Source organism: Homarus americanus, unplaced genomic scaffold (genome assembly GCF_018991925.1).
Source record: "Homarus americanus isolate GMGI-L3 unplaced genomic scaffold, GMGI_Hamer_2.0 scaffold51476, whole genome shotgun sequence".
Classification (NCBI taxonomy): domain Eukaryota; kingdom Metazoa; phylum Arthropoda; class Malacostraca; order Decapoda; family Nephropidae; genus Homarus; species Homarus americanus.
In genome coordinates, this window is record NW_024736148.1 from 972982 (window position 1) to 983799 (window position 10818).

The 10818-nt window shown below is 44.9% G+C and overlaps 1 protein-coding gene across 1 annotated transcript in view; it reads left to right on the forward strand.

The window, feature by feature from the left end:
* Positions 1–6885: 6885 nt before the first annotated feature.
* LOC121872017 (FERM domain-containing protein 4B-like) overlaps positions 6886–10818 on the forward strand; it is a 192213-nt gene continuing 188280 nt past the window's right edge. Inside the window, exon 1 of the mRNA XM_042374649.1 lies at positions 6886–6943. The gene's annotated coding sequence lies outside the window, so the exon portion shown is untranslated. The remainder of the gene's footprint in view (positions 6944–10818) is intronic.

Here is a 10818-nt window from a genome sequence, read left to right on the forward strand (position 1 = left end):
GGTTGTGGTGGTAGTGGTGTGAGTGCTGGTGGTCGTCGCATAGTAGTGAGGTGTGAGTGGTCGTGGTGTGAGTGGTCGTGAGTGATGATGTTGTAGTGGTGGGTCGTACTCGTCATGGTGTATTTAATTGTCTACACCAACAGTCAGTAAGATGGATGGATGAGTAGATACTGAGTTGGATGATTGAAGAAGTTGACGCAAGAAGAAATGAGGATAGAAATTGATGGATAGATAGACTTAAAGAATAATTGAAGAGGTTGACTAACTTCTATCTGCTTTCAACTGTCCTTCATTAAATTAGTAGATTAAGAGTTGATGTTTAGAAGAGTGTAGAGTTGATGGATAGACGTGATGATTGGATAGGTTGATGATCTTCTAACCATCACCTGTATTAGGCGGTGGGCCAGACACGGAAGGGCGAAAGAGACGGGTGTGTTAAAGGGGTCGTCTCTGAGTTTAATTGGTCCAGTGTGTTTTAACGAGGTCGTAAACCCCGGGGTCATGGTTGTCTGTGTCGGTACTGTGGTTAGTGACGGTGGTATGGTCTTTAAAGTACCACCACCTTGCTACCACCTCCTCACTACCACCTCGCTACCACCACCACCTCGCTACCACCACCACCTCGCTACCACCACCTCGCTACCACTCCTCACTACCACCACCACCATCACCTCACTACTAACACGTCCCCTTCTGGTACTTCCCTGACACTGTCCCCAGGTACCCGACAGTGGCACCAGCGCTACACACTTGCTCGTTAGGATGAACCATTGTAGTTAAGTGTCCGTATAGCTGTTTGGTTTATCTCTTACTTTTGACGATGAATCATTAGTGTCCTCACCCAGCGTTATAAACATGGTCGGTACACGTTTCTTTTATGGCAATTAGCGCGGTGATTGTTAAGGTTATTGCTGTTTGGTGATTGGTAGTTTATAGCGAGTCTGGCTAATGACTTGGCCCGTTCATTGCTGGGCGGCAGGTAATAAAACTGTATCACTTGTTATTTACGTCTCTATCTATCTATCTATCTATCTATCTATCTATCTATCTATCTATCTATCTATCTATCTATCTATCTATCTATCTATCTATCATCCATCTATCTATCTATCTATCTGTCTATCTATCTATCTATCCATCTATCTATCTATCTATCTATCTATCTATCTATCTATCTATCTATCTATCTATCTATCTAACTATCTATCTATCTATCTATCTATCTATCTCATTCTATCTATCTATCTATCTATCTATTTATCATCTACTATCTATTCATATCTATCTATCTATCTATCTATCTATCTCTATTTATATATTAGTTAGTTGGTCAATAGAGGGATACAGACATGGTGCTCTCTCTTCCCCCTCTAATATAACACCACCAGGTAACTTCACACCTCCCACCTGGTCAACCAAATCACTAAGTATGTAACAACTTATTGACTCAGGTGTTCTTGAAGACCAACCTGAGAATGTTAACTTAGCCTCTGCCTCTCGTCCACACTGAGTCACCAACCACAGACAGACACATGAACCTGTGTCTTGGGTGGGGGTAAACAGTGACGTCATCCTCTGAGTCTGTAAACAATACGTCATTCTCAGTGCCAAGATGGGATCAAATTGTTCTTTATCTCGTCAATAAAGTTATTAAATAAAGTGAGGGTCAGGCACGCAGGGCTGCTGGTCAAAAGTTCTCTCAGGAAGGAAGTCGGTCAGTGAGTCAGGGGGTGGTAGTCATGGAGCTGTAGACGCAACTTGTAGATATCCATACTGACTGACGCATACAAGAACATACAATACATATACATCGTTTGTTTTATACATATACTCTCCAGTGTTTGTTTACATTTGTAACTGTTCTCATTATTCGTTCCTCCATGCTTCAGTGTTTACCTAATGTCCGCCATCTTGTAACCCGGTTGTAAACATGTAGGAAGAATAATGGAAGGTCTTGGGGGGGGGGAACTATTGGTGGAGATTATTTCCGGGCAGGAGACATTCAGCCAAACCTTGAGATGTGTCGTGAAGATTTTTCTTTAAGATGGTGAGGGTGGGGGTGAGGGGGTGAGGGGGTGGGAGGTGGGTAAACCGTCTTATAGGCGAGGGACGCCCGTATACTAGAGATCTCCAGTCCTCTCCTTCTCTACCCCCGCCCTCCCACCCCGAACCTCTCCTCTTGTCACCACCCTACAACTCTCATCACCACCAACCCCCCACCTTCGTCTTCCCCTCACCTCACCACCATCCTCCTCCTCCTCCTCCTCTTCTCCTCACCACCAACCTCCTCCACCCCTCCCCCCTCCCCCCCCCCTTACAAGCAGCTGTCTCCTCCCTTATTTATGCGTGGCAGAAAATATATGCAACGGCGTGGATGTATCTATAGGGACTCACCTCTGGAAATATTATTCTTTTTCCCCTTCTTTCCCCCTCATCCCCCTTTTTTTCTGTGCGTTTTTTTTCGGGGCTGGGGAGACGGAGGGAGAGGAGGATGGAGGGAAGGGTGGGGGAGCTTCAGGGAGGGAAGGGGAGGTGGGGAGGAAAGGAGGAGGAGGGAGGGATTTTAAGCGTATTGTAAATGAGGGGTGGGGGGGGAGGCTTACTAGGAGGAGGGCGGTGGCCGTGTTGTGTCTGTCTGTCTGTATTTATCTGTCTGTCTGTCTGTCTGTCTGTTTATCTGTCTGTCTGTCTGTCTGTGTCTATTTATTTGTCTGTCTGTCTGTCTGTCTGTTTATCTGTCTGTCTGTCTGTCTATCTGTCTGTCTGTTGTCTGTCTACAAGCCCACATTTGTTCATCAAGTACAGAGATAGTGCAGGTATATAAACAACAGTAAAGAGTAAGTCGATTTAACCAAGGACGGCCCATGTTAAAAGATTGTTTTGACTGGACTCTTAGATAAGGTTGGCCGAGAGAGAGAGAGAGAGAGAGAGAGAGAGAGAGAGACAGCTGATTCTTGTTGCTTGTCAGGTGTGTGTGTATGGGTGTTGACGAAGAAGAAGAAGAAAGGTCAGGCACCATCAGGAGGGTTGTTGGTACACTAGAGGAGGAGGAGGAGGAGGTCCCAGTGTGCAGCTTCTTATGTGGCACTGAAGCTCCCTCTCCCCTCCCAGCTCAAGACTCCCAGCTCAATCATCATCCTCCTCCCAGCTCAACATCCTCCCTCCTCCTCCCAGCTCAACAGCCCTCCTCCTCCTCCCCTCCTCTCAACATCCTCCTCCTCCTCCCCCAACATCCCCTCCTCCTCCTCCTCCCAGCTCAACATCCTCCTCCTCCTCCTCCCAGCTCAACATCCCCTCCTCCTCCTCCCCCTCCTCCCCAGCTCAACATCCTCCTCCTCCTCCTCCCCCTCCTCCAGGTGTCGCTACATAAAGAGGGGGTCATCAGGTCATCACACACGACCTCTCATAACACACTCAGTTAACACGTCACCTGTACAAACACCTGTCAGATCATTAGTGGCCTCTATAAGGTGTCTCTGTTTCTTGCTTCCTATAGGAGATTACGTGTACAGAGTGTTATATGGAGATCAGGGCCTTGTGTCTGTCTGTCTGTCTGTTAAAGATAGTTTGTTTGTCACGTTTGTATTAATTATAGGAACTTTATACATGTTCTATAGGTGTTACATAGCCTCAGTATAATGGCTTAGGTGGTGGGTAGATATAGAGATTCGTGTGTTTGTCTGTGTGACTTTGTTTACTCATCATGTGACCACCCGTCCTGATCATCACCCGTCACCGTCTGACCATCCCCGTCACTGTGTACACCTCTCTCTACCCGTCCACCACCATCCCTTCACTGTGTACTCTCTGTCTCACCGTCCCATCCCCGTCACTGTGTACACTCTCTTGTCTCCACCCGTCCTGGACCATCCCGTCCTGTCAGTCTCACCTGTCTGACCATCCCCGTCCTTGTACCTCTCTTGTCTCACCTGTCCTGACCATCCCCGTCACTGTGTACACTCTTGTCTCACGTCTGACCATCTCTCTCACTGTACACTCTCTTGTCGTCCTGACCATCCCTGTCATGTGTACACTCTCTTGTCTCACTGTCCTGACCATCCCCTGTCACTGTGTACACTCTCTTGTCTCACCCATCTCTGGGTCACGTCACTGTGTACACTCTCTTGTCTCACCGTCCTGACCATCCCTGTCACATGTGTACACTCTCTTGTCTCACCTGTCCTGACCATCCCTGTCACTGTACACTGTATCCCCACTATCTCATCTTGTCTCACCTGTCCTGACCATCCCTGTCACTGTGTACCTCTCTTGTCTCACCTGGTCCTGACCATCCCCTGTCACTGTGTACACTCTCTTGTCTCACCCCCACCATCCTGACCATCTGACCATCCCGTCACTGTGTACACTCTCTTGTCTCAACCGTCTGACCATCATCCCTCACCTGTCCTGACCATCCCTGTCACTGTGTACACTCTCTTGTCTCACCTGTCCTGACCATCCCCGTCACTGTGTACACTCTCTTGTCTCACCCGTCCTGACCATCCCTGTCACTGTGTACACTCTCTTGTCTCACCCGTCCTGACCATCCCCGTCACTGTGTACACTCTCTTGTCTCACCTGTCCTGGATCCCGTCACTGTGTACACTCTCTTGTCTCACCTGTCCTACCATCGTCCACTCTCTTGTCTCCCGTCACATCCCCTCACTGTACACTGTCTGTCTCACCCGCCCTGACTATCCCCGTCACTGTGTACACTCTCTTGTCTCACCGTCCTGACCATCCCCCTGTCATGTGTACACTCTCTGTCTCACCCGTCCTGACCATCCCCACTGTGTGGCCTCTTCTCTCTCTTGTCTCACCATCCTGACCATCCCCTGTCCTGTGTACACTTCTTCTTGTCTCACCCTGTCACTGCACACACTGTCCTCCCTGTCACCTGTGCCTCTCTTGTCTCACCTGTCCTGGACCATCCCCGTCACTGGGTACACTCTCTTGTCTCACCTGTCCTGACCATCCCCGTCACCGTGTACATCTCTCTTGTCTCACCCGTCCTGACCATCCCCGTCATCAGACACTTTGTCTCACCTGTCCTGACCATCCCGTCACTGTGTACACTCTCTTGTCTCACCTGTCTTGACCATCCTCGTCACTGTGTACCACTCCCCGTCTGTCACTCTTGTCTCACCTGTCCTGACCATCCCTGTCACTGTGTACACTCTTTGTCTACCTGTTCCTGACCATCCCCGTCACTGTGTACACTCTCTTGTCTCACCCGTCCTGACCATCCCCGTCACTGTGTACACTCTCTTGTCTCATGTTGTTGACACCTGTGATCTCTCGTGTGTGTACAGTGTCTTACTTAATTAACTGTTTATACCTGTGCTTGTTTATAACTGTGTAACCTTTATCTTCTAACTCCTGTGTCGTGTGTGTGTGTGTGTGTGTGTGTGTGTGTGTGTGTGTGTGTGTGTGTGTGTGTGTGTGGTTGGTTACAGGTGTGCAGGTGTGATCTCCTTTACCTGTAGAGTCACTTATACAATCAGCTGTTTACACCTTTTATGTTTACTCGCGCGTCATCACCTGTTCACACCATCTGGCAGTAACTAACTCTTCTAGACGTTTGTTTACAGGTGTATGTACTGCCTGCCACACCTTTTCAATAATTAATACTATTACCTGGATGTTTTTCTCGTGTAAATGTTTACTTGTGTGTGTGTGTGTGTGTCCACCTGTACTTGAAGCGTGTACGTTTTCTGTGTACATCATTACCTGTGTAAACCAGTATTTTTTTATCGTCGGCATATCCTCTGACCCCCCCCCTCCTCTCCTCGCTCCTAACATGTTGTGCCCTCCCCAACACCTCCACCAGCACCACCACCTCCCCACCACCTCCCCACCCCCCCACCATCATCAGCCACACCAGAAAGGTATATTGGGTAACACCAGGTAACACTAATGACCCAACTAGGGCTGAAACACAATTTAAAACCTCTCTATTTTTTGTCACTGGTTAGACGATGTTTGGGAGAGAGAGAGAGAGAGAGAGAGAGAGAGAGATTAGGGTAAAAAGCGTCAAGTTAATTTTAATGAAATACAATTTATTTTTCACACTGTATGTCTATTATTTTTATTTCAGAGATATTTAAATAACTTAATCTCCGGGTTTTAAAAATATACACAGAGAGGATTTTTGTTTTTAATTTAGGTTATTTAATGTTGTAGAATTTTGTGGCGGATATATTAGGCATTAGTTATGTTGAGCCGTCAGTGTTAACCTAGCAACGGAGGGGAGAGGACGTTGGCCTCTTGTTACGGTGACCAAGGGAATACCGGACGTGTTATATCTGGTGTAATGATGATACCTGTCTGTCTGTCTGTCTGTCTGTCTGTCTGTCTGTCTGTCTAGTATTGGGTTTGTGGAGCTGATGAACTAGACTCTCTCTCTCTCTCTCTCTCTCTCTCTCTCTCTCTCTCTCTCTCTCTCTCTCTCTCTCTCTCTCTCTCTCTCTCTCATATCCCCTTGACCTTGTGTTCTAGCCTTGTCGTAGGTGGATCGTGTGCGTGTGTATATGCATGTACGTACGTGTGTATGTGCACATCTGTGTGTGTGTGTGTATATGTGTGAGGTGGTTGGTTGGTAGTGGCACTGGTAGGCGACGGGTGCCAGACCCCTCAATACTCCTGTTGGGGGTGCCATTGATGCCACACCCCTGCGGCACACACCACACTGCCCTCACACCCCCCTACAGACCTCCAGGGACTTACCCAAATGGTGTATTTTTATGCATAGGCTTTCATAGACGGGTTGTTTTTGTAGAGAATCGTTTTAAAATGGTAATCACGTAGGTGGTGTGTCGGTGGCGCGGTGTGGCTACAGTGGAGGGTGAGTGAGTGGGGGTGAGGGTAGCCTGCTAGTGCCAGTGTGCCCAGCGGAGTGCCACGGGGAAGCAGGAGGAGAGGGAGAGAGTGCAGGGGTGTTACTGTGAGTGCCGCCGCCAGTGATAAGAAGTATATGTGTTTTTAGTGAAAGTGTTGAGGTTAAATATACTTGTGTTGTGTGACGTCATGGAAACACAGCGGGGAAACTTGTGCTTTTAATAACAATGAAAAATGAAGAATAAAGAAACTGAATAATTTCCTTTCAAGGTTGAATAAAAGGTTTAGATAATGAGTGTTGGAAAATAATAATGTTTGTAGGTAAACTTCTAGACGGTTTTTACTTTACTGTTTGTGTCATTACTCACCTCGGGGTTAAAAAAGGTTTATGCTGACTCACTTTCAAAACAAGGAAGTGAAAAAACACCAAGATTTACTTCATGTTGGTCTTATACGTCAGAACTCTACCCTGAACACGAGAGAAGAAATGCATTGTTACTTTGATACTTTGATACGTAAACCACATTATAAAAGTAACATCGAACCAAACTTTGATGGTATTGGAAGTAGAAGTGATGTACAGATTCTCAAGATAAAGGTTTGACTATTTTGAGACCTTGAAATAATAGCATTGTAGTATTGTATATTGATGCTCATTTATAAGAGTAATACGAGATTTATAGTGAGGTTATACAGATGTGGTTCATGGCTGTTAGGGTCAGTGTAAGGTTGTGACCGAGTGTGTGACGTAAGTGTCTCGTAACAGTATCAAGTTCAAGTGCTAAACTGTCCCTGTGGATGTTGTATTGTACTGAGACACAATAAAGGTGTTTGAGCCTCATGTTGTGGAGGTCTCAGATAGAAGTTATGATACTGAGAAGTGAGAAACGTTGGGTAATGTTTATTGAGGAATGTTGATGTAGAAAGTATTTAGTGATGGTTGTAAGTCCATGAGGGTAGGGGGTCACGGCCCACTAGGTTAGGTTAGGTTAGGTGGGCAGCTTAAACTGTGTTGACGGAGGTGAAGCCGTGAGAACCATCAAGTGATAACTGTGGGAGTCTGCCGAGTGTCACTTGAGTGTTAAGTGCCCTCTTCAAAACTCATAATAGTAACATAGATTTTTCTAAGTGGAAGCTGAGAGCACTTTTATTTGTTTACAATTGTCAATAAGTTTAACTATGAAGTGTAAAGTGTCAACAGAGAATTTGATAAAGGATTTTTTTTTCGAATTAATTAATGATAAAGTTCATTTCAATGTCAAAGAAAGATGCGTAGTGGGAAGGTGGATACCGGTTATAATTATTCGTGTATGTTTCTGTTTTACTCGACTGGGAGCACACTGGTCTTGCTCACTCACTTCTGGACCGTGTAAGGAGTGGTATTTCCATTCAGTAACTTGAGAAAGAGAGGGTGGTAGTAGGGGTAGGGGCGGCTGGTAGTGGTGGTAGGGATGGGTGCTGGTGGTAGTGGTGGTGGTGGTGGTAGGGATGGGTGCTGGCGGTAGTGGTGGTAGGGATGGGTGCTGGTGGTAGTGGTGGTAGGGATGGGTGCTGGTGGTAGTGGTGGATAGTGAGTGTTGTGATGTGTAGTAGTAGTGTTTGGTGATGTTGATAGTAATTGTAGTAGTTAGTAGGTAGTAGTGGTGGTAGGGAGGTAGAGGCAGAGGTGTAGGGAGGTAAGGATGACATCTGGCGTCTCCCTTGACACCTTTGGACGCTGACAGATGGTGACGCTACACATTCATGCACCTTCCCCCCTCCTACTAGTGACAGGTGTGTGTGTGTGTGTGTGTGTGTGTGTGTGTGTGTGTGTGTGTGTGTGTGTGTGTGTGTGTGTGTGTGTGTTATATAAGGTTAGTGTCATATGTATAAATTTAAATCATATGTGTGTATATAGCGGAGAGAATGATAGTATATATAAATCAGTATGACAATGTGTTTACAGTTATACACATTCTTGCTACATCATACACACTATCACTTATACTCAATAGGTGTACACTAAGACTATGTAAATTAGTATAAGGTACACATATGGTTATAATCACCGTGGACGTGTAGAAAGAGTTACAACTGTTATGACCACAATTACTGCTGTGTTGTGAGCAGTTTGGTGAGTCTTGGTAAGTGTTATTATTATTATTATTATTATTATTATTATTATAGATGTTTTCATTTATTTCACGTTATTATTATTATTTTCTTTATTATTATTTATATTTGCTTTGTCGTCTTCTTCCTTCTTCTTATCTTCATCTTTATTTCTTGTTTCTTCAGTTTATTTTCTTTCATCCTTAGTTATTGTTTTACATATTGCTATCTTTAACCAGTGTACGTACAGCAATACACACAGTCTTTAGTGTACGTGATAATAAGTACAGCAACACACATCGCCTTTAGTGTACGTGATAATAAGTACAGCAACACACATCGCCTTTAGTGTACGTGATAATAAGTACAGCAACACACATCGCCCTTAGTGTACGTGATAATAAGTACAGCAACACACATAAGTTTTTCCCAGGCCAGTTTACCCTCCAGCGCTAAATGCCCCCCAAAGCTGCCATGTTTTTGCAACCATTTCCCGCGTATTATTTTTTATTTGCGCGCGAAAAAGCCAGGAGGGAGATTGCGGTGCCCAGGACGGAAGTTATGTTATTTAGTTCATAAAGTTTAAAATTGTGGATAAATTTAATGAAACAATACATTATTAATTTTCCCAACAAAGGCCGAATAATTTTCACTAAAATGTTATATTAAATCCAGAAAAATTGAAGGATAAATTTAACAGAAAATTATGTTTTAAATTCGGGACAAAATTGGCACAGTTTCCCCCTAAAATAAAGTATAACATCCATAGTAAATGTGCATAACTTCTCTAATTTAACGTATAATTTCAGAAAAAAATGGTATAAATAATTTTCCACTATGTGAGAGAGAGAGAGAGAGAGAGAGAGAGAGAGAGAGAGAGAGAGAGAGAGAGTACTCGTAGTGGAGAGGAGAAAGTATTGAGACGGGAGAGTGAAAGAGGAGGGAGTGAGCAAAGAGAAGAGGGAGGGAGTAGAGAGAAGAAGGAGGGAGTAGAGAGAAGGGGGAGTGAAGAAGGGATTGGGGGAGGCAGAGAGTAACCAGGTGGTGGTGGAGGAGCTGGCTGACAGGTTTACAGTACTCATAAGGGAGATGTGTGCCACACCCGGGGCTCCCCTCCTGGTGGTGGTAGTAGTGGTGGTGGTGGTAGAAGTGGCGGTGTGGTGGTTGTATTGCGCGTGATTTTTTTTTCTGCTTGTGTGTGTGTGTGTGTGTGCGTGTGTGTGTGCGTGTGTGTGCGTGTGTTAGAGAGGCTATCATCCTTCACTGAGGCGCCCTTGTCCCCTATACCACGGAGTCAACAGTCACTCACCTTTCAACACAACCCGGGATATATTTTTATAATTGGTTATCTGATATTTTGTCATGTTTAATCTGGGTAAATAATCGTGACGTGGGGTCCTGAGGGTTTAAATCTATTGATATATTGTCCCGTCGTCTACATGAAGTTAGAAAAATTATAGTTATTTTTGGTCTGATTTTTAACTTACGCGGCAGAGAGTTGAGTGATATGACATGATACATTTCCTCGTCTTTTTTTTTGGGGGGGGGGATATTTGATAAGGTTAATTGTATACATTCCTGACGGAGGCTACTGATGGAGACGCTATAAACGGTTTGAAGTTCATCTGTACGTCTTTATTATGCAGGATTTTTTTTTTCGTAAAGAGAGACACATGAAGAGTGTTTGAGTGTTGGTAAGACGAAGCAAGAATAGCAATGAGTACAGTGTGGGGTGTTTACTAGTGTTGATATACGAGAGAGAGAGAGAGAGAGAGAGAGAGAGAGAGAGAGGAATTTTTATCACACGAGAGAGATAATTAGAATAAATTTAGTCACAGAATAAACTAACACATTATATAGCATGTTTCGTTTTTGCAGGAATTATGATAC